The sequence below is a fragment of the Pan paniscus genome, chromosome 12, assembly GCF_029289425.2.
Source record: "Pan paniscus chromosome 12, NHGRI_mPanPan1-v2.0_pri, whole genome shotgun sequence".
Classification (NCBI taxonomy): domain Eukaryota; kingdom Metazoa; phylum Chordata; class Mammalia; order Primates; family Hominidae; genus Pan; species Pan paniscus.
The window spans coordinates 63,491,388-63,515,725 of record NC_073261.2 but is presented as its reverse complement, the minus strand read 5'-3'; the positions used below and the strand labels follow the sequence as shown (position 1 = coordinate 63,515,725).

At 37.2% G+C, this 24,338-nt stretch overlaps 1 protein-coding gene across 34 annotated transcripts in view; it reads left to right on the top strand.

Moving 5' to 3' along the window:
- The window catches only part of EHBP1 (EH domain binding protein 1), a 369,744-nt gene that overhangs the window by 198,801 nt on the left and 146,605 nt on the right, over positions 1-24,338 (top strand). The window lies entirely within an intron of this gene.

Below are 24,338 nucleotides of genomic sequence, written 5' to 3'. Positions count from 1 at the left end.
TCATGACTACCACCCTGACCCTACCCTGCCCCCTCCAGTGCACACATGTGTGCACCCTGCCACCCCGCCATTGCTGGTGTAAGCATATGCACACAGACCCTGCCACCCTGCCCCTGCCAGCATGTAGGCACTGCTGCCCCATCCCTGCTGGTGTATGTGCACCCCACCTCATTGCCGCCACCAGTGCAAGTGCACATGCACAGTCCCCACTGCCCCATCAGTATGGGCGTGAACCTCACTGCTGCCACCCCAATGAAATGCTTTTGCCAGCACCCCACATCAGAGTGATCTTGCCAGCAGACTGGGAACATCTCAGGCCCTCGAGCACAGCAGGTGCTTAAATTTGAGGTCCCAGATAACAAAGCTGTGGGTCTGGTACCAGGCCCTGTGGGTTAGAGCATGCAGCCCACGAGTGCTGAGAGAGCCTTGGCCCCCTGAAATAATCCAAAAACAAAGCCAGTCATCTGAACACAACTTATACCATAGTCAAACCTTCAATGGCATCAAATAATGTAAAAGTAAAAAACTGCATCCAAAGGACAGCAGCTTCAAAGATTAAAGGAACATCAGCCCACACAGATGAGAAAAAGCCAGTGCAAGAACAATGGCAACTCAAAAACCCAGTGTCTTCTTACCTCAAAACAATCACACTGGCTCCCCAGCAATGATACTTAACCAGGCCAAAATGGCTAAAATGACAGACATAGAATTCAGAATCTGGATAGCCATAGAGATCATCAAGATTCAGGAGAAAGTTGAAATGTAATCCAAGGAATCCAGTAAAATGAGACAAGAGCTGAAAAATGAAATAGTCATTTTATGAAAGAACCAAAATTATCTGATAGAGCTGAAAAACTCACTAGAAGGATTTCATAATACAATGGGAAGTATTAACAGCAGAATAGACCAAGCTGAGGAAAGAATCTCAGAGCTCGGAGACCAATTCTTCTAAACAGCTCAGTCAGACAAAAATACAGGAAAAAAAAAGAATGAACTAACAAATCCCCTAAGACATATGAGATTATATAAAGAAACCAAACCTACTACTCATTGGCGTCCCTGAAACAGAGGGAGAGAGAGCAAGCAACTTGGAAAACATATTCAAGGATATTGTCCATGAAAATTTCCCCATCCTTGCTAGACAGGTCAACATTCAAATGCAGGAAATTCAAAGAACCCCTGTGAGATTCCATATAAGATGACCATCCCTAAGTCATATGGTCATCAGATTCTCCCAGATCAAAGTGAAAGAAAAAATAGTAAAGGCAGAGAGAAAGGGCATGTCACCTTTACAGGAACTCCACCAGGCTAACCACAGACCTTTCAACAGAAACCCTACAAGCCAGAAGAGATTAGGAGCCTATATTCAGCATTCATAAAGAAAAGAAATTCCAACCAAGAATTTTTGTATCCAGCCAAACTAAACTTCGTAAGATAAGAAGAAATAAATTTCTTTTCAGAAAAGCAAATGCTAAGGGAATTTGTTATCACCAGACCTGCCTTACAGGAGGTCCTTAAGGGAGTGTTAAACATAGAAACCAAAGATAATTATTGGCCACCACAAAAACACAGTTAAATACATAGACCATTGTATTAGTCTGTTCTCACATTGCTATAAAGAACTACTCAAGACTGGGTAATTTATTTTAAAAAGAGGTTAAATTGACTCACAGTTCTGCAGGCTGTATAGGAGACATGGCTAGGGAGGCCTCGGGAAACTTAAAATCATGGCAGAAGGCAAAGGGAAAGCCAGCACATCTTACATGGTGGGAGCAGAAGGAATACACAAATTCAAACAACCAGATCTCATGAGAACTCACTCAGTATCATAAGAACAGCAAGGGGGAAACCTGCCCCATGATCCAGTCACATCCCACCAGGTCCCTCCTCCAACATTGGGAATTACGATTCGACATAAGATTTGGGTGGAGACACAGAGACAAACCATATCAACCATGGACACTATAAAGCATCTACACAATCAAATCTATATAACAATTAGCTTAACAACACAATGATAGAACCAAATCCACATATGACAATATTAACCTTGAATGTAAATTATCCAACTTGCCATTGTGTGCCCCACTTAAAAGGCACAGAAGAGCAGGTTGGATAAAGAAGACCCAACTGTATGCTGTCTTCAAGAGACCCATCTCACATGCATTGACACCCATAGGCCCAAAGTAAAGGGATAGAGAAAAATCTACCAAGCAAACAGAAAACAAAAAAGAGGAGGGGTTGCTATTCTAATGCTAGACAAAACAGACTTTAAGCCAACAAAGATCAGAAAACACAAAGAAGGGCATTACATAATGGTAAGGGGTTCAATTCAATAAGAAGACTTAGCTATCCTAAATAATATGCACCCAACACTGGAGCACCCAGATTCATAAAACAAGTTCTTAGGGACCTACAAAGAGACAACTATGCAATAATAATTGGAGCCTTCAACACCCCACTGACAATATTAGACAAATCATCCAGGCAGAAAACTAATAAAGATATTCAGAACCTAAACTTGTCACTTGACTAAATGGACCTAACAGACATCTACAGAACACTGTGACCAACAACAGAATGTACATTATTTTCATCTGCACATGGTACATACTCCAAAATCAACCACATGCTCAGTCATAACACAATTCTCAAAAAATTCAATATAACTGAAATCTTACTAACTATACCTTCAGACCACAGCACAATAAAAACAGAAATCAATACTAAGACCATCTCTCAAAACCATGTTGGAAATTAACCTGCTCCTGAATGACTTTTGGGTAAACAAATAAGGCAGAAATCAAGAAATTCTTTGAAACAAATGAAAACAAAAATACAACATACCAGAATCTCTGGGACACAGCTAAAGCAGTATTAAGAGGACAGCTTGTAACATCAAGTGCCCACATTAAAAAGTTAGAAAGGTCTCAAATTAACAACCTTATACCACACCTAGAGGAACTAGGGAATCAAGAACAAACCAACCGAAAGCTAGCAGAAGATGACAAATCTTCAGCCAAAATCAGAGCTGAAGTCTATGAAATCCAGGCTTGAAAAACAGTACAAAAAAATTAATGAACCCAAAAGTTGGTTTTTTGAAAGAATAAATAAGATTGACAGACTGCTCGTTAGGCTAATAAAAGAGAAGATTCAAATAAATACCAGAAATGACAAAGGAGACATTACCACCAACCCCATAGAAATAGGAAAAACATTCAGAGACTATTACAAATCCCTCTATGCACAGAAACCTACAAGATATGAGTAAATTACTGGAAACACACAACCTCCCAAGACTGAACCAGGAAGAAATTGAAACCCTGAACAGACCAATAATAAGGTCTGAAATTGAATCAGTAATAAAAAGCCTACCAAACAGAAAAAGCCTTGGACTAGACAGATTCATGGCTGAATTCTACCAGACATATAAAGAAGAGCTGATAACCAATCCTACTGAAACTTTCCAAAAAAAATAAGATGAGGGACTCCTCTCTAACTCATTCTGTGAGACCAACATCCTTCTGATACCAAAACTTGGCAAAGACACAACAAAAAAGGAAAACTTCAGGTCAATATCCTCTGATGAATGTAGATGCAAAAATCTTTAACAAAATACTAGAAAACTAAACCCAGCAGCACATCAAAATGCTAACCCACCATGATCAAGGAGGTTTCATTCCTGGGATGTAAGGTTGGTTCAAAATATGTAAGTCAGTAAATGTGATCCATCACATAAACAGAACTAAAGACAAAAACTACATGTTTATGGCTGGGCACAGTGGCTCATACCTGTAATCCTAGCACTTTGGGAGGCTGAGGTGGGTGGATCACCTGAGGTCAGGAGTTTGAGACAAGCCTGGCCAAAATGGAGAAATTGAAATTTCACCGTCTCTACTAAAAATGCAAAAATTAGCCTGGTGTGGTGGTGGGCGCCTGTAGTCCCAGCTACTTGGGAGGCTGAGGCAAGAGAATCACTTGAACCCAGAAGGTGGAGGTTGCAGTCACCCAAGATTGTGCCACTGCACTCCAGCCTGGGTGACAGTGTGAGACGCTGTCTCAAAAAAAAAAAAAAAAACTACATGTTTATCTGAGTAAATGCAGAAAAAGCTATCAATAAAATTTAACATCCCTTCATGTTAAAAACCCTTAACAAACTAGGTATTAAAGGAACATACCTCAAAATAATAAGAGCCGTCTATGACAGTTCTGCAGTTAACACCATACTGAATGGGCAAAAGCTGGAAGTATTCCCCTTGAGGACCAGAACAAAACAAGGATGCCCACTGTCACCACTCCTATTCAACATAGTACTGGAAGTCCTAGCCAGAGCATTCACACAAGAGAAAGAAATAGAAACAATCCAAATAGGAAGAGAAGTCAATCACTTTTCCTAAATGACATGATGTTGTATTGAGAAAACCTCATAGTTTCTGCTCCAAAGCTCCTAGATCCAATAAACAGCTTCAGTAAGGTTTCAGGATACAAAATTTCTGTACAAAAATCCATAACATTTCTATACAACTACAAGTCTATATAACATTCAAGCTGAAAGCCAAATTAAGAACACAGTCCTATTCACAATAACACACACACACACACACACACACACACACACACAGAGAGAGAGAGGGAGAGAGGGAGAGAGAGCCTATGAATACAGCTAACCGGGGAGGAGAAAGATCTCTATAATGAGAATTACAAAACACTGTTGAAAGAAATCAGAGATGACGCAAACAAGTAGAAAAACATTATATGCTCATGGATCGGAAAAATCAATATTAAAATGGCCTTATTGCCTAAAGCAATTTGCAGATTCAATGCTATTTCTATCAAAATTACCAATGAATTTTTCACAAAATTAGAAAAAGAAACTATTCCAAAATTCATATGAAACAACAACAACAACAACAAATAGCCTGGATAGCCAGTGCAATCCTAAGCAAAGAGAACAAAGCTTGAGGCATCACACTATCTGACTTTAGACTATACTAGAAGGGTACAGTAATCAAAACAGCATGGTACTGGTAGACGCACAGACCAATGCAACAGTTTAGAGAACTCAGAAATAAAGCCACACAACTACGACCATCTGATCTTTGAGAAAGTTGACAAAAACAAGCAATGGGGAAAGGATTCATTATTCAACAAGTGGTGCCAGGTTAACTGGATAGCCATGTAAAGAAGATTGAAACTGGACCCCTTCCTTTCACCACATACAAAAATTAACTCAAGATGCATTAAAGACTTAAATGTAAAACCTAAAACTATAAAATTATAACCCTAGAAGAAAGCCTAGGAAATACCATTATGTGATATTGGCCCTGATGAAGATTTCATGACAAAAACTCCAGTAGCAATTGTGAAAAAAAAAAAAAAAAAGAAAATTGATAAATGAGACCTAATCAAACGAAGAGCTTCTGCACAGCAAAAAAGAAAGAAACAAAAAACAAAAAACAAAAACTCTTGCCAGAGTAAACAGACAATCTACAGAATTGGAGAAAATATTTTCCAACTACATATCTGAGAAAGGTCTAATATCCAAAATCCATAGGTAACTTAAATTAACAAGCAAAAAACAACCAACCAACCCCATTAAAAAATGAGCAAAGAACATGAAAAGACACTTCTCAAAAGAATACATACATGTGGCCATCGAGTATATGAGAAAAAATGCTCAACATCAGTAATCTTTTGAGAGATGCACATCAAAACCACAATGAGATACTGTCTCATACCAGGCAGAATGGCTATCATTAAAAAGTCAAAAAATAACAGTTGCTGGTGAGGTTGCAGAGAAAAGGGAATACTTATACACTGCTGGTGGGAATGTAAAATAGTTCAGCCACTATGGAAAACAGTTTGGAGATTGCTCCCAAAGAATTTAAAACAGATCTACCATTGCATCCAGCAATCCCATTACTAGGTATATACCAAGTATATACCCAAACATACTAGGTATGTTTATCACAGCACTATTCACAATAGAAAACACACTTGATCAACCTACATTGCCCATCAGCAGTAGACCAAATAATGAAAATGTGGTATATATATACACCATGGAATACTACGCAGCCATAAAAAAGAACAAAATCACGTTCTTTGCAGCACATGGATGGAGCTGGAGGCCATTATCCTAAACAAGTTAACTCAGGAACGGAAAACCAAATACTGCATGTTGTCACTTATAAGTAGGAGCTAAACATTAAGTACACATGGACACAAAGAAGGGAACAATAGACACTGGGGCCTACTTGTGGGTGGAGGGTGGGAGGAGGGTGAGGATCAAAAATCTACTTACTGGATACTGTGTTTTTTACTTGGGTGATGAAATAATCTATACACCAGTCCCCCATGACACACAATTTACTCATGTAACAAACCCGCACATGTACGTCCTGAACCTGTAATACAAGTTGGAAAGGAAAAACGACAAAAAAAAGAAGGAAAGGAAAGGGAAAGGGAGGGGAAGGAGAAGGGGAAGGGGAAGGAAAAAGGACGGAAAGGAAACTCTAAAGCAGCTAGGCATAAGAGACAGCTTTATACAAATATAGAGGAAGAAATCTAAATCATCCTTTGACAAATGAACTGGAAAGATTAAGGCTCAGTCCAGTTAAATGTTTTGTTGGAGAATTTCAATTTTGTCACTTTGATTTATGTCAAGGTATAATTTTGGCTTGTCACTCTTTTTTAGAAATTTTAATATGTGATGACTACATGGAAAGGTAAAACACCTTTGGAACAAAACCTAAAGCTATTAAACGATTCCATTGTAAATAATATGGTGTCTTCTGTGTGTTGGTCTTAGCAAATTTTTTTAGGTAAATAACTTTTGCCTATCTAGTCATGGGTGTGTTGTTACCGCTATATTAGGTTATTTAATTCTCATAGCTGGTAATGTTAAAAATGAGATTAACTTGATCTCAGAGGGATGAAGGAAAGATTACAAGTCCCCCACCTCCTGCCAGTAGAGAAAGGATTGGAACCTAGCATTTTCATTAATTGTATGATTTTGGAACCATACTCTACTCGGGTACCTGGGCTTCTATTTTTCTCAAGGACATTGAAGTTCAGTAGTTTCTTTTGAGTAGACAAGTTTTCATTTCATTCTGTGGCTTTTGTTAAATGCCAGACTTCTGAAATAGTTCATTTTATTTGTTTGCCTGTATTTTTATTGTTTTAGAGGGAGAGTTTGTTCACTGAGTTCCTCATTCAGCCATTCCATAAGTCAATCTCCAAGTGTTTGTTTTTATATCACGTGTTTTTTTTCCCCCCAATGACTTAAATTCTGTCTTGCTGGGTTGTGCTAGAGAAAGAGGGAAAAATGCTAAATGGAAAGAGCAGATGGTAGAAATATAAGGCAAAAGGAGATGGCCAATTCCAATATCCATAGGAGTAAAAATAAACAGTGACTGGGACACTAGCCAGAATCAAGAAACTTTAGGTCCCTTATCCATTCTGACCGTAAAGAATACCTAAACCTATCACTTGTTTCTCTGAATCTCTAGTCCCTCATTGCCTACTTCCTATACCATTCCTCTTTATTCCATCAGGAGTTTGGAGCTAATTAAGAATTCCTAATTTCTCTGTAGAGGAAAGGAAACGGGCCGGGTGCGGTGGCTCACACCTGTAATCCCAGCACTTTAGGAGGCCAAGGCGGGCAGATCACCAGAGATCAGGAGTTTGAGACCAGCCTGACCAACATGGAGAAACCTCGTCTCTACTAAAAATACAAAATTAGCCACGTGTGGTGGCGCATGCCTGTAATCCCAGCTACTCAGGAGGCTGAGACAGGAGAATTGCTTGAACCCAGGAGGCGGAGTTTGCAGTGAGCCGAGATGGCGCCATTGCACTCCAGCCTGGGCAACAAGAGTGAAACTCCCTCTCAAAAAAAAAAAAAAAAGAAAGGAAACAAACTTAACAGTGCCTACTGTATGCCGGGCAATATTTTGTTACCTCACTTGATCCATAGAGCAACTGAGGATACACACACGCAGACGCACACACACACTATACATATACACACACACATATATATACACACACACATATATATGTACTGTCTATACCATTATCTCTGTTTTACATATGAGAAACTGAACCTTGGATAAGTAATTTGCTAAAAATGATAAAGCAAGTAGTGACACTGCCAGGATTAATATTCAGGTTCATTGTGTGCAAAACCCATGCTTTTCTCACTGTGTCATGCTATCTCTAGAGAGAGGTATTTCTGGTTCCAGGTTGGAACTCTAAATACGTTTTTCCATAGAACTTATATGGTGATTAAGTTTTCTTATAGCTTGAAAGTATGTGATAGCTATGTGAATAGCTATTTTTACATTATTTTGAAGGTAATGTTTCATTGTGGATACATTGTGAAATAAATGACGTTTATGGGAAAGACTGAGAAGTTTAGCACCATGCTTCTCTTGGAAAATGCCTCATTATGCTCAGACATAGACATTAGAGACACAGTCATATCCACAGTAACCTTTTGCTGATCTGGAAGTTAGTTTGGATAAGACACCTGGTAGTTTGATAAGATACCTGGTGAAACCCAACTGAAAAATTAATGCTAAAAAAGACTAGCCGTCTATAGTCCCAGCTACTCATATTGAGGCTGGAAGATTGCTTGAGCCCAGAGATTGAGATCCCATCTCTTAAAATAATAGTATTAATAGACTGCTAGCCAGGCACAGTGGCTGATGCCTGTCATACCAGCAGTTTGGGAGGCCGAGGCAGGAGGATTGCTTGAGCCTAGGAATTAGAGACCAGCTTGGGCAATATAGTGAGACCCTGTCTCTACAAAAAAATTAAAATAAAAACATTAGCTGCGCATCATGGCTCCCGCCTGTATTCCCAGTTACTTGGGAGGTTAAGGTGGGAGGATCACTTGAGCCTGGGAGGTAGAGGCTGAAGTGAGCCGTGATGCGTCACTGCACTCCAGCCGGTATGGCAGAGTGAAACACTGTCACCTAATAACAAAAAATATTAATAATAGACTGCTGATACATTATTAAGTAAAAAAAAGTGCATAACAGAATATAGTGTGTATTAAAAATGTTATTCACTTCTGTGTGTATAAAAAATGTTATTCACATGTATATGCCTATGCACATAGACATATGGTCACATACATTTCCAAAGGAATCACAAGTAATAGTGATTACATCTGAGAAGAAAGGTCTTGGTAAGATGGAGGTATGCCGAACATTGAGGAAGGCATTTCTTTTCATGTTTTAACTTCCTATATTGTTTGAATTTTCAAACCTTATACATGTACTTTTGTTTTTGTTTGTTATGCTAATAGAGGTGAGTAATGAGATCACTTATCTGTTCTTTGTTGCCTTCTGTATATGATATGTACAAGATAACATTTTCTTAAAATTTACCCTCAGAGGAAGTCACTCTTAGGCTTGACCAGTGTTATCAAATTGTGTGGGCCCCGTGGGGTTTTATCAGGTGGCTTAGTGTTCTGCACTGGGGACCAGGTATGGACGCTTGGCAGGAAGGCTCCGGACCCCCTTTTCCATTTCTACTGTGCAAATCCATGCTCATTCATTTTATATATTTGAGTTCATTTAAGATTTCATTTGAAAAAATGTAGACTATTGCCAAACCAAAAGGAAGGAAATCACCAACTACACAATTATGTGTGAGATAAGGCAGTAGATTATCATCAGTGATATGCTGACAATAATTAAAAAATGATAAATGGAAGCCAAGAATGCAGTTGGAAAGTAGTACAGGACTTACTCATCACAGGAATATGCCTGTATATCTAAGTAGTTCCTGAAGACTTTGCAGCATCAAAGCTTGGTAAAATAATTGACATTTTGATATGAAAGGGTCTTACTACATTTAGTATACGATATTCTATTTAAGGAAGCAGGAAAATGTGTTTTACATCAAAACATTTCTGTTAAAATTATTAAAGAGTTTTTGATGTTTAAAAAGATCAGCATCTGGGCCAATTGGTTTTATTATTTGTAAATTGAAAAGGACAAAATAATTTAATTAAACCTTTTGGATAAAAAATGGCTCAAATTATAGTTGAATAATAAAAAATTACACAACAATTATTTGTATATCAAAATGCTGAACTACACTCAATGACAACTGACTGCGGAGGTGGCAAAGTGTTCACTGTCATAAAATGACAACTTCTCAGCCAGATGATTGATTTCTCCACCTATTGCCTGAAACTTATTTTTAAGAAAATTCATGAAAAAGCACCAAGACTAGAATTTAAACAAAGTGATAATAAATGTATACTTATGTTGCAAAATAAAATTCAAACTGCCCCACAGGCAGCTATGAGCCCCTCAGTATCATAAATCCACATAAACTCTACACTTCAGACCATTGATTTCCGTGTTTGTAAAATAAGAAAACCACAATATTTTTTAAAAAACAGCTTAAGAAAAAAGATCAATGTTTAGAGAAGTAAACTGACATTAAACATGTAACCATCCAGTAAAATAAGTTAGTTCCAGTGATGGCTGACCACCTTTTACTGACTATGAATATAAATTAATGAATATGCAAACTACTAGATAAAATTCATGCACTTAATACAACATGCAATTTAAGTTATTAGAAAAAATTTAGGAATATAAATGAAATTGTTCCCAGATACATCTGCTAAAGTATGTTATTAAATACTATATGACCTAGTTCCATAAAAATCATAATATAATCAGCCAATTACTGACAATAAAAAATTAAAATAAATTAAACTTACAGTTCTGTGATTGCATAGAAAAGAGCCCCACCGTACATTCCATGATGAAATGAGTCTGGTCAAGTGGAGAAGGGCCCCCTCAAAGATCTTGATTGGCAGAGCTCCAGTGATTGACAGCAATGCTACTGTCTACTTGCTCCCTCTCTGAAAATGGAAACCCTATCTGTATCTTATGGCTCAGCTAAATAACTGAAGTCTTCACTCATATTGTTGCTTCTTTATAGAAAGTCCTAAGCAAGACTAAGGGTTTTCACTTGGATGTTTTCAGACTTGAGTAGACCACAGAAACTGTGGAAAGCTCAGGGTAAACTCAAAGTAACTCACAGCAGTCTTACTGATTGCTCCTAAGAGCAAATTCAAACCACAAAGCAAGCACCCTTTTCAGCTTTTCACCTTATATAATGGCTTCCTTCCAGAAAGTTCTTTACCTCAATTTCTGTCTGTGTGAAACTGTGCAGAATGGTGTCTCAGGGCCATTCCTGCTGAAAAACAGTAAACACACAATCAATGTGTTAATTTCCTATCATATGTAAATTGAAAATGTCAAACCTTTCAAGGAAAATTATAAAAAGGGTGAGAATCAAATGTAATTTGGTAAAATAATAAACACACAGTTTTTAAAAGAAAATTTAAAATGCCAAGTTTCAATGACAGCTAGGAAATACAAAAGGTAATCTTACTTTACCTGTAAATTTTTTACTTACTGTCATACCCTGTTCCTCAATACTACTGAATAAATGGTATGCTCCTATATATATTAGCCGTTCTATTGGTTAGTATTTTTTTTTGTTATGAGTAATAGAAACAAGACATGTATTTGAATTTTCTTGCTTAAACAGAAAAGATAAAGTTACAAAGACATGAAGATATTTTGCCAAACCCTAGGCAAAGAATACAAGCTTGGCTTCAGGAACAACTGGGAATCAGCCTCAGTGTATCTGCTTCTCTCTCTGGAATACCTTCAATCTGCTTTTACCTTTTTAATGATGATTTAGTTAGGCAAAACAGTTTATGTTCTGGAATTTCCTACCTCCCCTGTACAAAGCTACCCTTCCTTCAGTGTGTCTGACTTTAGCTAATGGCTAAGAACAAATTACACTGACTCAACTACCTTTTTAAAATATATGTATGTTGACCCTATCACAATTGTTAATTTAAAAAATCTTTTTAATAAAATGAGTCTCTGGTTAATGGAATTTTAGTTGGAATTAGGATTTTCTGTGGGCAATAGAAAGCCTCACATGTCAGCTTAGATTAAAAGATAAATTTATTTCTGTCTTTAAAAATATTGAAGGTCCAGTGCTGATACAGTAGTCTCACAGTCATCAGGGATCCTATTATAGTAATATAATAGTAATCTATAATAGATCTATAATAGATTACTATTCTACCATTTTCAGCCTAGGCTTATACTTCATGGCCCAACATTGTCCGCATTCTAGTCAACAAGAAGGAAGGGACAAAAATAGCCACGCCAACCTCCACCTAGGGAGGCTAGAAAATGTATCATTTTTCTGGGCAGTTGTGTTAGAGCTAAAAATCAAGAATTCTATTACTAAAGAAGGGTAGAATGGATATTAGGGGTCAGTTAGCAGGCTGTGCCCTAATACTTATTTAAAATGTGAATGTAAATGTAAATGAGCCTAAATCTTGGTGTCTCTCTTATGAGAAAACCTGATTACTTGCAAGAGTCTTTTTAAAATAACATTTAAACCAATTAAGCCAAGCACGGTGGCTCATTCCTGTGATCCCAGCACTTTAAGAGGCTGAGGTGGGAGATTCGCTTGAGCCCAGGAGTTCAAGACCAGCCTGGGCAATATAGTGAGATAGGTCTCCACAAAAAAAAAAAAAAAAAAAGCTAGTCTGGGTGCCACACACCTGTAGTCCCAGCTACTCAGGAGACTAAGGTGGGGAGGATTGCTTGAGCCCAGGAGCGGAGGTCGTGGTGAGCCACTGCACTCCGGCCTTAGAGATACAGCAAGATCCCATCAAATAATTGATAGATTGATACCTAGCTAGCTAGCTAGATAGATGATCGCAAATTTTGAGGGAAGATCAGAATATTTTACAATTGACCATAAAGAAGTTTAGGTACATTACAATGCAAAAACACAAGAAAACCCAGGCTGTCGAAGTTGAATAGTTTTTTTCTTCAAGGTCATTGCTCTACATTTATATTATGATGTCTGAAAAGACATGTTAATTTTCAGAACATAGAATTACTGGTGAGGAAGTTGAAAAACATTCCTTTTTTCCCTCCTATAGCACATATGGTATCATTTCTAAAACATATTTGGATCACTTCATGGCCTGGACTAGGGTGAGGCAAGAGAAATTTATAAGACACAAAATTTAAGGAGGCACATTCTCTTAGGTTGGAACAAGTGTGAGCTCTGCATCTGCACCACCCTAAAAGTGAATGGCTCCTGAAATCTTGCACTCTGTGCATCCCCTTGACTCACACTAGTCCCAGCCATGGTGCACAGATGGGGCAAATCTGACAGACAAATGTGCAGCAGCAGTAACTCACTTACAGGCCTTTGTAAACTCAAAGAGCCAGTAACGCTAGCATCAAGAATACCCCTAAAAGTTTGCCTCTTGATTTTTCTCACTGTGTTCAATGGGAAAGATAAAAATGCTAAATTTTTCTTTTTAACCCTGATTAGAATGCTTGCCTTTTAAAACAAAATTTGTAAAGTTTGATTTAGAAAGTTTGCTCATTTATATCAGTATATCATGAAGTAACTGAATTAAAGTGTCTGTCACAGTTTTCTGAGAATTGAATTACCATTTTTCTTTATGAAGACAAAAATGCCTCCACATGGGAAAACAACCTGAATAAAGTAAATAACTTATTTGTGTACTTTAACAATAAAGAATGGCTCACAAATTTGGCTTATTTGCCAAATGCTTTATAAAGACTTAGCAGTTAGTAACAAATGGCAAATGGAGTGCTATTGCTGTATATTGGCAGGGCTACTTTAGGGCATATTACTGATGATAAATGTGAAGGAAGCACTGGTTAGCTCACCTTTACTACATGAAAAAGGAAGGGGATTTTATCTGGAGTATTTGAATAGATTCACACAAACTATGACAGAAGTCTTCCAAACTGTCTGTACTGATAAACTTCACTTTAGGAAAAACAAACAAAAAATGCACAGTGGAGTTAGGACTGTGGTGAGGCAAGAGAGACAATTATGGTGCAAAATTTAAGGAGCCACTAACTCCTGGAGGCATGCAAGTACAAACTTGGCACTTAAACAAACCGAAGAGTGTCTTCATAAATTTTGGCAGTAGGTACCTCTTTTTTTTTTTTTTTTTTTTTTTTTTTTGAGGCAGAGTCTCACTCTGTTGCCCAAGCTGGAGTGCAGTGGGGCAATCTCAGCTCACTGCAACCTCTGCTTCCCAGGTTCAAGCAATTCTCCTGCCTCAGCCTCCCTAGTTAGTAGCCACTTTGCCCACTTTTTAATGGGGTTGTTTGGTGTTTTTGTGTGTGGTTTTTTTTTTTTTTGTAAATTTGTTTAAATTCCTTATAGATGCTGGATATTAGACCTTTGTCAGATGTATAGTTTGCAAAAATTTTCTCCCATTCTGTAAGTTGTCTGTTTACTCTATTGATAGTTTCTTTTGCTGTGCAGAAGCTCTTCAGTTTAATTAAATCCCATTTGTCAATGTTTGCTTTTGTTGCAATTACTTTTGGTGTCTTCATCTTGAAATCTTGGTCCATGCCTATTTCCTGAATGCTATTGCCTAGGTTCTTTTCCAGGGCTTTTGTAGTTTTGGGTTTTACATGTAAGTCTTTAATCTATCTTGAGTTAATTTTTATGTGGTATAAAGAAGGGACCTAGTTTCCATTTTCTGCATATGGCTAGCCAGTTATCACAGCACCATTTATTTTTTTTTTTTTTTTTTTTTTTTTATTTATTTTATTTTTTATTATACTTTAAGTTTTAGGGTACATGTGCACATTGTGCAGGTTAGTTACATATGTATACATGTGCCATGCTGGTGTGCTGCACCCAAGCACCATTTATTGAATAGGGAATCCTTTCTCCATTGCTTATTTTTGTCAGCTTTGTCAAAGATCAGATAGTTGTAAGGATGTGGCCTCATTTCTGGGTCCTCTATTTTTGTTCCATTGGTCTATTTTTGTACTTGTTTCTGTATCTATTCTGTGTCTATTTTGTCTGTTTTTTTATGTCCATTTTTGTACCAGTACCATGCTGTTTTGGTTACTGTAGCCCTGTAGTATAGTTTGAAGTTGGGTAGTATGATGCCTCTAGCTTTGTTCTTTTTGCTTAGGATTGCCTTCGCTATTCAGGATAGGCTCTTTTTTTATTCCATATGAATTTTTTTTTTTTTTTTGAGATGGAGTCTTGCTGTGTCACCCAGGCTGGATGCAGTGGCACAATTTTGGCTCACTGCAACCTCCGCCTCTGGGTTCAAGTGATTCTCCTGCCTCAGCCTCCCGAGTAGCTGGGACTACAGGCACGTGCCACCACACCCAGCTAATTTTTGTATTTTTAGTAGAGACTGGGTCTCGATCTCCAGACCTTGTGATCTGCCCACCTTGGCCTCCCAAAGTGCTGGAATTACAAGCATGAGCCACCACGCCTAGCCCCATATGAATTTTAAAATAGTTTTTTCTAGTTCTGTGAAGAATGTCATTGGTAGTTTGATGGGAACAGCATTTTATCTATAAATTGCTTTGGGCAATATGGCCATTTTAACAATATTGATTCTTCCAACCCATGAGCGTGGAATGTTTTTCCATTTGTTTGTATCATCTCTGATTTCTTTGAGCAATGTTTTGTATTTCTCCTTGTAGGTATCTTTCACTTCCCTAGTTAGCTTATTTTTAGGTATTTTATTCTTTTTGTAGTGATTGTGAATGGGAGTTGGTTCTTGATTTGGCTGTCAGCTCGACTGTTTTTGGTGTGTAGGAATGCTGGTGATTTTTGCACATTGATTTTGTATCCTGAGATTTAGCTGAAGTTATTTATTAGCTAAAGAAACTTTTGGGCCAAGACTGGGGTGTTCTCTAGATATTGGATTATGTCGTCTGCATACAGGGATAGTATAACTTCCTCTCTCTCACATAGTATTTGAAGTCCTAGTCAGGGCAGTCAGGCAAGAGAAAGAAATAAGGAGCATCCAAATAGGAAGAGAGGAAGTCAAACTAAAGCATGTTTTCAACAAATTTCAGAGGTTGAATTTATGTTGTCTGCCTATAGTGTAATTAATCTATAAGTCAATAACAAAACAGTAATTATAAGCAGCCTGGGCTGGGCACGGCGACTCACACCTGTAATCCAGCACTTTGGGAGGCTGAGGCGGGTAGATCACAAGATCAGGAGTCTGAGACCAGCCTGGCCAACATGGTGAAACCCCGTCTTTACTAAAAATACAAAAACTTGCTGGGCATGGAGGCACACACCTGTAATCCCAGCTACTCGGGAGTCTGAGGCAGGAGAATCACTTGACCCGGGAGGCGGAGGTTGCAGTGAGCTGAGATCACGCCATTGCACTCCAGCCTGGGCGACCAAAAAAGAAAAAAAAAGTCTCTATATTTAAAATTAATATATATTTCAAGTAATCTATGACTCAAGAAGAAATTATAACAGAATATAAACTGTAAATTCACTGAAAAGTTTTAGTTTTACTACTTGACATGTTGACAAAGAAGATATTACAGTCAACTTGAACTCCTGTAATCATTTCTATGAGGGCTTTGTGTTTTACTTAAACTTTTTGCTTGGCACTGTTTTTTGATATAAGTCCCAACTTGAAAGCCTTGAAGAGCAAGCCTTTCATGTTTGAACTTGGAGAAGAGTCTCAAAAGCAATCATAGCACAATTGAGTTAATGGAGCAACTGGATATTGTAAAATACCTTAATATTCCTTTTACTGTCTGTATCCATGACATTTAAGCAAGAGTTTTGGACATACTTTTATTGTTAATAGATATTCTTTAACTGGCTTATATACAGAGAGTCAGACTACTGTGGGACATGTAAACACTTCAATACCTAGATTAAAAGTTGTAATCTAAGGATTAATATATATATTATATATTGGCTCCATTAGCGCTATTATCATTAAAGGTGTGTTAGCATCCTCTTCGCAGACTTGCATATAGCGAGGCCGTTTCACTAGGTTTTAAGTTTATGGCTTAGGAAACTTTTAATTTTTTTTTTAAACTTTCAATAATTAGCATTCAGCAGAGTGCTGCAGAAAGAAGACTTAAAGCTGCATAAACTTCTCTAATAATGATCTTATTGAAAAGCAAAGCCAATAATTGAAAATACATTGTGACTAAATTAATAATTCTTTGGGAATGTAAACTTATAAAGTATGTGACTTTAACTGGTAAGTTTTGTAGTATTACTGTATAGTAAAATATGTTTCTAGTGCTAAATTCCAGTTTGGGACCATTCTTATACCTAAAATGCCTTGTGAATTCAAGAGAATTTTTTATCCGCATTTACATCATAATTGTTTATCTGCATTTACATCACAATTTCCAAATTCTTAGAGATTAATAGTGTGACGTAACCATTTGGATAAAGATACTGAAGCTATTTTTCCACCACCACCACATGTTATTGAAACGAAATTGTTTAGTGTTTTTCTGTGTAACTCTTCTTAAATGCCTTTTTAGATTATACTGTAGCTAGGTGGGTGTTTTTTGGTTTTTAGTTTTTTGTGAAGACCATTCACGTATAACTTCTTGTGGTAAATCTTCACAAGGAAGCAAAACAGAAAAGGTTCATTTAATTGATTAGCATAAATAACAGGTTTTCTTTTTTATTTTAATCAAAAAACAATTTATTCTTTAATGTTTTCACAGCTTCAGTTATTAAGTAGAGGTTGTCATTTGGCTTGACTTTAATGAACTAAATATATATGTAATGTGCACTTATGATTTTCATACAGATGTGAAAAAATTTGATCATGTGTTATTCTTATTATATATTTCTTTAAAACTTGCTAATACTTTTAATTCTACGTAGCAAAACTTTACCTTATACAGCAGATGTTATCCTCATTGCAGCCCATGCTATTCTCACAAATTTATAATTGACTAAAAATATTTTAGTATAAAAATTATTTATTTGCTCCCTCCCACCCTCAATAGTGTTTCCAATAGAGCTCCTCTAATTTTTTGGAAAGAAAAAATTACTCCAAAATATTTACTTAATACAATTTAGTATATCACATCCAAATCATTACCAGTTCCATATTAATTATATTTGAAGCATGAGACTTCAGAGTACACATAAACCAAAGTGATTACTAGTATTCTTTTTAATTTCAAAAATATGAACTCAAACATATGTGTACTTCATTATTTCTATGAGCAACAGCCTTCACTTTGATAAACATTAGCAATAAAAAGATATTAATGAACATTTCCAAAAGATATTTTTCAAAAGAAATATTATTTTTATCTGAATTTGAAATTAAGCTTTTACTTACTCTGAAGGAGGCATCCAAGTAGTGTTACCCTAATTCCTAAAATGTCAAGAAGAAGGCAAAGATAAATGAACAATATATGGCTTGCCAAATGCTTTTTAAAAAGTTGAGTATACATACACATATTATATAGTTCAAAACAACATTTTCTTTGTGTCATAAGTAAACTTTCTATCATATATCATTAGTAACCTGAGTATTTTTATTATAAAAAATACTCTCATGCGCGATCGTTCTCATAACTTTTTTTTAAACGGTGTGAGATGTTAAAGTGCTGTAAAGTAGAATCTGAAATCTCTTCAAGAGTTAATCTCATTTGGCAGTGGGTTAGTAACACCAGTCAGGTGGAATGCTACACCAGTTCAGTAGTGCTCATTACTACTCTTAACACTGCTTCGAACATCAAGTAAAAATAAATTATTTATCTTACTAAAATGAGATTACTTTAGAATTTGCCAAGACAAGGGGAAATATATTCCTAAGAAATGTTTATTAATGATAATGTTAACTGATTTTGTTTAGGGGAGAAATAAACTAATTCAAAAATGAATGAAGCAGAAAAACATTGATCACTATGTAAGTTTTCCTCATCCAAGAAATGTGGCTTTCGGGTTTGGAGGTGGGGATAGGTGGCAAGGTAGTATCCTCTAAACACTTAAGATGTATTAAGGCTGGGCATGGTGACTCACGCCTATAACCCCAGCTCCTTGGAAGGCCAAGACAGGCAGATCACTTGAGCTCAGGAGTTCGAGACCAGCCTGGCCAACATGGTGAAGCCCTGTCTCCACTACAAATACAAAAAATTAGCTGGGTGTGATGGTGCACGCCTATAATCCCAGCTAGTAGGGAGACTGAGGCAGGAGAATCACTTGAACATGGGAGGCAGAAGTTGCAGTGAGCCAAAATTGTGCCGCTGCACTCCAGCCTGGGTGACAGAGCGAGACTCCGTCTCAAAAAAAAAAAAAAAAAACAGCAACAACACAAAGACATCTGGGACATGCCTGACCTCATGTGCTACTTCATGCATTCAATATTTATATAGTCCCTACTATGTGTAAGGAACTGTCCTGCAAATTAGGAGTTGGGAGGGACATGACTAAGACAAAGCCTTTGTCTTTAGCAAGCCCAAAAACTACCCAATATGGTAGGCACATAAACAAAAAGTATGGTACATTATAATTAGGGCTATAATAGAGATAAGCTAGTGTGCCATAAGAGCATTAATGAGCATTACTTACACCTCTGCTACCTCTTCTTCTGAACGCACTCCTCATGAGAGGTTAGAAATAGGAATAGGAAGAGGGAGAGAGAGAGAGAGTGAGTGTGTATGTGTGTAGTGAGTGGGGCAGCAGAGATGACAATTGATCTGAGTGATCAAAGGATAATTGGAGTTCACTACATGAGCAAAGAAAGAAGGGGAAGGGCATTTCAACAGGAACAGGTGGGCAAATGCATTGAAGTATGAAAGTGCCCAGTTCAAGAGACCATGAGCACTACTAGTGTGATTGTGGATGCAGTAGGTGAGTGGAGTACCTGGACATAAAAATGGAATCAAGTTGTGAATATTTTATATATGATTGCTAAGAAATTTGGACTTTATTGTGTAGACAGTAGGAATAGTAGCATTCTATTGAAACCAGGTACTGAATGGCACTATTAAAAGATTGTAGTAAATTAGCTGGGCATGGTGGGCATGGTGCCTGTGGTCCTAGCTACCCAGGAGGTTAAGGTGGGAGGATTGCTTGAGCCCAGGAGTTAGAGGTTACAGTAAGCTATGATTGCCCCACTGCACTGTAGTCTGGCTGACAGCAAGACCCTAGCAAAAACAGAAAGAAAGAAAGAGAGAGAGAGAGAGAGAGAATGAATGCTGCAGGCAAGCAGGCAGGCAGGCAGGCAGGGCTGCAGTACCTGATACAGCTATGTATTTGAAAACTGTATGGATGAATCTCAAATGCATTATTCAGAAGGCTACATTTGGTATCATTCTACTTACATGGCATTCCAGAAAAGGCAGAATTATAGGAACAGATAACTAGTGGTTGCCCAGGGGTAGGGAGGGGTACAGAGGAGTTTTGGGAAGTAAAAGAATAGTGCTGTATCCAGTGTGGTGGAGGTTATACAAGTGTATGCATTTGTCAAAACTTGCAGAACTGCACACTGAATGGATGCATTTTACTGTATATAAATTCTATCATCATCATCGTCATCATCGTCATCATCATCATCATCATCATCATCGCTGCAGAAGCAGTGAATATCCTGAGCAACAGAGCCCTCCTATAATAATGCATAGCACTTCCAGAGGAGCTTGTCTTCACATTCCTATCTTCTTTGCCTTATTTCTGTTGCCTTCCCTGTCTTCAGCTTCTGCTGTTACTGATACTTTTGGCATTTTAACCTGGGGCCCCAGTGACTTCCTTTGATAGATCTTGGGTCCACAGTTGTAAAACACAACTGGAGCTCACTCTGTTGGTTTCCAGGATCAACCTTGTATACCAGTGGATACTATTTGATAAAGGAAAAACACATGATCAGATTTCAATAGAATGAAAACTTTGAAGACAGTATGTGACAGATAGAAACTGAAGAAAATGAAGACAAGGATATAGATGGGTAACATTTATAATATCCCAGGCCAGAAATCATGAGGTTCTGAGCCATTGAGCAATGCAGTGAAGAAAGAGTAAACAAAATTGTTTAGTTAGAAGAGAGAAGACTACAGAATAGGGTCTGAGGGAGGAAAAAAGAAGAATAAGAGTCAAGGATGATTCAGAAGTTTCTAGCTTTGGGGCAGCTGGTTGGATTGCTCATTCCACTTACTCAAATTCAAAAAATATTGAGTACTGAACTGTATGCTTAACAATGGTTAAATTAGTAAATTTAATGTTAGGTGTTTTCTACTACAATTTAAAAAATATTTATTGAGCACTCAGTGTGCCAAGCAATGGAAATAATAGACACTGGATATAATAGACACAGTTTCTAACTTTCTGGAGATACTACAAAGTGAACCCACAAATAATATACATAAAAATCATGGTAAATGCATCGGAGGAAAAGAACAGGGTACTATAAATACAATGATATTAGATCTGTTAAGAGATAATAAGGAGACAACAGTAAGGGAGAAGAATTCCAGGCAACATGTGTGAAGTCCTTGAAGCAAGTAATAACTTGTCGTGTTTAAAGAATCGAAAAAAGGCTATGTAACTGGAAAGGAGTGAGCAAGGGGACAGTGATGTTATACAAGTCAGAGAACGTAGGCACTGCCTGGGATGTAAAGGATCTTATGGACCATTGTAACAATTTTGGCATTAAATCATGCGTGGTGGAAAGCCAGTTAAGTTAGTGTATGTATGTATTTGTTGAGGGAAAGGCAACGTGATTTGTAACTTCGTATTCTACCTTACATTTTGTTTTAACAAATGAACTGTCCCTACTTTTATCTAAGGACTCACACATCAATTTGTGTATTAAATTCATCTCTGTGGTCTACTCAGGGCTTTGATCCTGATTTTACCTCTCTGCTTCTTGCATCAGTGTCTTATTCTGTACCTGACCACTTCAGTTAGGTTACAAATATAATATAGCCCATCTTTAAAAAAAAAAAAACAAAAAACGCTGCTAGACTCCAGGAATCCCTTCATCTACTTCCCTGTTTCTCTGCCCCCGCTACTGAAAAAGTTGTCTATACTCCTCATCTCTAGTTCCTTAAGTCTACTCCAAACAGGCTTTTCTATCTCTGTCCTTTGAAACCTCTCTGGTTAAAGTCACTCACATCTTGCCAAGTCCAGTGCTTAATTTTAGTCTATCTTATTGATCCCTTCAGCAACATTTAATGTAGCTGATGACTTTTTCCTTTATAAATTTTTAGCAGAATTGTTTTAGCTAGATAACATATTAATATGGTTCAAAAATCAAAATAACATAAAAAGATATACATGGGGAAGTCTTGCTTCTACTCCTGTACCATTTACTACATTTCACCCCTTTCCACCCTGCTTCCTAACCATAACCACTACTATTAGCTTCTTGTGTATTCTCCTCGTAGTTTTTACACACATACAAGCAAATCCAAATGTTTATTCTTATTATTCCCTTTCTTGCCCCAAAGGTAACATCCTATAAACACTGGTCTGCCTCCTTAATTTTGCTCTTCTCATTTAACAGTTATCCTAGAAATCTTTTCAATTTGGTATATGGAGAGCTTCCTTATTCTGTGTACATCTCTATTCCAGTATGTGGATGTACTATAATTTATTTAGCCAATTACTCATACATGGTGTTTTCAGTCCTTTGTTGTTATGAGCAATGCTACAATGAATAACCTTGTACATATATTATTTCATATATGTTGGATAAATTTCCTGAAGTGAGTCAAAGTATAAATGACTGTAATTTTGATAGTCATTGTCAAAAGGCCTTCCAAAGGGGTTGTACCATTTGCAATCAGATCTAATTCTATGACTTAAAAAATACTATCTCTTTAGTTATGTGTTTCAAATTTGTATCTCTAGTTCCCACTTTTTCCTGAGCTCTGCCTACTCAGCATTTCTCCTGGTGCAAAATTGAACTATATTTTTCTTCCAAACTTCTTCTCAACATTTCTCTTGCTGCAAAATTGAAATGTATTTTCCTTCCAAACTTGCTGTTTCCCCTGTTTTTCCTATCTCCTAGAAAATGGCATTGCCTTTCATGCAGTTGCTCAGGAAGAAAACTTAAGAGCCATTTTTTTCTCCTGTTTTCTATAAACTACCTATCCTAGTTCAAATAGATCTTTATTTGATGGTGGAAATGTTCTGTATCTGCATTAATGTAGTATCCACAAGCTACACGTGACTGTTGATCACCTAAAGCGTGGCTAGTTTCTCTAAAGAGCTGAATTTTACAGAGTGAAAAATAAATATAAAGGCCCTGAGGCTAGAATGACTGAGCATGAGGACCAGAATACTAATGGAACAAAAAAGGCGGTGAGCGGAAAGAAACAAGTTTGGAGAGAGAGGAGATGACCAGGTCACACAGGGCCTCAAAGGTCATGGTAATTTTATTCTGCAGGTTATGGGAAGCCATTGGTGGGTTCTGATTCGCGGGAGTGACATAATCTGATTAATAATATTAAAAATCATTCCAGCAAGACTTCCAGTTCCAAAAGATACTTGGGAGATCTTTCTACTGCAAAACAGTAAGATACTGCCTAAAATAAAGATTTTTATTGAATTGTCAGGCACAGTTATTGTTTTTTTTAAATAACAGAAAACCTGAGGGGTGAGCAGTGAGCTCTCCTGAAAGACAGAGTTAACCAAGAGCAGAAAAATTGTTTTGTTTTGTGCATATCTTGATGTATATATTATCTTTCACAGTAAGTAAATAAAAATTTTAAACTTGGCATACCTCTAAAGCAGAGAAACATTATTTCTCCAGTTTTCTAACAACTCAGTCCCTCATTTCATTCAAATCTCTTCTCAAATGCTACCTCCTTAAAGAAGCCTTCCCTGAGTACCCTATATAAACCACCCCTTTTCTCCAATCACTATATCATACCTATGTACTTTGGTCTTCTCTATTTCTATATCCTTAGAGCCTAGCATTGGTGCTTAGTATGCAATAGGTACTCAATAAATAATTGTTGGGTGGATGGATAGATGAAAGGAAAAGAAAGAGGGAGAGAAGGAAGGAAGGAAAAGAGAGAAGGAAGAGGGGAGAAAAGAGGATCGGAGAGGAGACCAAGACAGTCATCCTGGCTCGGCCTTTAATAGAGAAAGAGAATGTAAGAATAAGTTTGTGTTTTAAAAAAATGAATTTGGTTTTAGATAGACTAAGTTTTAGCGTCTACTTCCATTGTTTTTCCCCCTCTTCCATGTAGAATATGCACCTACACGCAGATGGCAGAATTAACATGAGATTGGTCTTGCCTGTTTAAGGGGCTGGTGAAGTGTTCATTACATTTTGTGAAATAGGCAATTAATAGGAAAGAAAAATGCAAACTATAAGAAAATGGCCCTTAAACTTTCAAAAATACCTCAGCTCAGAATAATCAGAAGGTGCTGGCTTGTTGAGGTTTAGGAGAAAATTAATTAATTGTGGCCTTCACAGAGAAGATGTTTCATTCATG